The following is a 3,066-nucleotide window of genomic DNA, read 5'->3' as shown; positions in this document are numbered from 1 at the left end:
TAATTTAATATGTTTCTTTTGATAGCTCAAACAAATCTAAGTGAAGGACACGAGCATAAAATTTTCTTCTCTCAAAATAACTGAAGTGAAGCAGGAGAGAATTTCTTAAAAAAATTACTAACTCTCAAATAAATCTAAGTGAAGCATGAGAGCATTTCTTCAAAAATACTAAAGCACACCATGCTCAAAAACATATAAGTGAAGCACTAGAGTAGTTCCAAAGCTCAAAAAGATTTAAGCGAAGCATAGAGAGCAATTCTAATAAGTCATAGGATAACTTTGGCTCATTCTAATAGGTGTGTCCAACAAGGATACATGACTTAGAATAAAAAGCAAAACAAGGAAAGACTCATATCCTACAAGACGCTCCAAGCAAAACTCATGATATGTGACGAATAAAAATATAGCTCCAAGTAAAATACCGATGGTCGTTAGAAGAAAGAGGGGATGCCACTCGGGCATCCCCAAGCTTAGTTGCTTGCTTGTCTTTTAGATAATAGCTTGGGGTGCCATGGGCATCCCCATGCTTAGGCTCTGCTTACTCCTTATTCCTTCATCCATCGTGATCTCACCCAAAACTTGAAAACTTCAATCACATAAAACTCAACAAAACCTTCGTGGGATCCATTATTATAACAAAGCAAATCACTACTATAAGTATTGTTGAATACCTATTAATATTATTTTTTGCATTATATCACAATATCCCAACTTTTCTATAGCGTATACCATCCATTACAAACCATAGATTCATCGAAATAAGCACACAATGCAAAGAAAACAGAATCTATCAAAAACAGAATAGTCTGTAGTAATCAGCTAACTTCGTATACTTTTCTAACTCCAAAAATTATGAAAAAATAGGACAAGGTGGACAATTTTTATATCAATCTTGTGTAAATAATGCAGAGAAAAAGCACGTTCATGTGATTTATGAAAATTATTTTACTAAGTGCAAAAGTTTCTGTTTTTCGACAAGATCAAATCAACTATCACCCAACATGATCCCAAAGGCTTTCTTGGCACAAACACTTATTAAAACACAAAAACACAATGATAACAGTTCCATAATTATGCAAATACTCAAGAACAAAAATAAAAATACAAAAATAAATTCTATTCATTGGGTTGCCTCCCAACAAGCGTTGTCGTTTTACACCCCTAGCTAGGCATAACTCGAAGGATCTAAGTGTTGTCATCTTTGTTTTCACTTCCCTTGGAAATTTTTTTGTTAGGTGGTTTTGCAAAGACAAATAAAAGCACCTCATCCATAAAGACTTTAACACTATCAAGTTGCTTATCATCGTATCCCCTTTGATTTTCGGCAACAATCCAAGAATAGTGTTGATTAACATCATTAAAAACTTGTTGGATTATGTCTAAAACAGGGACTTCCTTTTTAAGATTCTCATCAAAAATTTGATTATTTCCAAGCAAGATTCTTAACATATTATCACTATTATAAAGGATCTCATCTATTACCGGTTTTTCACGGTTCATAACATAAAAATCAAAGATCTCCCTAGCTTCCTGTATTATATAGTCAAATTCATTCATAATAACAAGGGTAGCCAACTTTTTAGCTTTGGGATTCTTTATAATAGGTAACTCACAAAACAATCTTTGCAAGGAAGGATGAGTACGGATGAACTTATGAAGGAAATATACCCTAGAGGCAATAATAAAGTTGTTATTTCATATTTCCTTATTCATGATAAATGTTTATTATTCATGCTAAAATTGTATTAACCAGAAACTTGATACATGTGTGAATACATAGACAAAACACCGTGTCCCTAGTATGCCTCTACTAGACTAGCTCGTTGATCAAAGATTGTTAAGTTTCCTAGCCATGGACACAAGTTGTCATTTGATAACGAGATCACATCATTACTGGAATGATGTGATGGACAAGACCTATCTGTTAGCTTAGCATTATGATTGTTAAGTTTTATTGCTATTGCTTTCTTCATGACTTATACATGTTCCTATGATTGAGATTATGCAACTCCCTAATACCGTAGGAACACCTTGTGTGATACAAAACGTCACAACGTAACTGGGTGATTATAAAGTTGCTCTACAAGTGTCTCCAAAAGTGTTTGTTGGGTTGGTATAGACCGAGATTAGGATTTTTCAGTCCGAGTATCGGAGAGGTATCTTTGGGTCATCTTGGTAATGCACATCATATGAAGCCTTGCAAGCTAATGAGTTAGTTACGGGATGAAGCACTATAGAACGAGTAAAGAGACTTGTCAATAACGAGATTGAACTAGGTATGAAGATACCGATGATCGAATCTCGGGAAAGTAACATATCGATGACAAAGGGAATAATGTATGCTGTTATGCGGTTTGACCAATAAAGATCTTTGTAGAATATGTAGAAACCAATATGAGCATCTAGGTTCCGCTATTGATTATTGATCGGAGATGTGTCTCGATCATGTCTACATAGTTGTCAAACCCATAGGGTCCGCACGCTTAACGTTCGATGACGATTTGTATTATGAGTTATGTGTTTTGGTGATAGAAGTTTGTTCGTAGTTCCAGATGAGATCATGGACATGATGAGGAGTCTCGAAATCACTACAAAAAACAGACACATCCATGACATTTTGGGCCGAACGAAAAAAAATTCTGTCATACTTATGACACTTCTATGACGATAATTGTGACAAAACCTGGTATAATCATAGATGTGGTGGGTTCCTACTTCTATGACAAAAAATCATGACAGAAATGGGCTTTTTGTCCTGGGCGGGCCGGAGACGCAGTTGCATGACATTCTTTGGGACGTCCAAGATGGAAAAAACCGTGGTAGAAGCGAGGGCGAGGAAAATTTCGGCGAGTTCCCGATTACGGTGGGTGGTTGGGGGCCGAGCGATGCGCGTTTCTCTCGTACACGTACGCGCGTGTGTGCGAGGCATTGTCTCTAACTGAACCCGAGTGAGGCATTGGGCTCTAACTGAACCCGAGCGATTGCACTGTAGGCTACGCGATACTGAACCCGAGCGATCGAGCGATTCCTTCGCTACTGCTGCTAACTGAAGCCGATCGATGCTGC

Source organism: Triticum dicoccoides, chromosome 4B, assembly GCF_002162155.2.
Source record: "Triticum dicoccoides isolate Atlit2015 ecotype Zavitan chromosome 4B, WEW_v2.0, whole genome shotgun sequence".
Lineage (NCBI taxonomy): Eukaryota > Viridiplantae > Streptophyta > Magnoliopsida > Poales > Poaceae > Triticum > Triticum dicoccoides.
Note: the sequence above shows the minus strand (reverse complement) of the source record.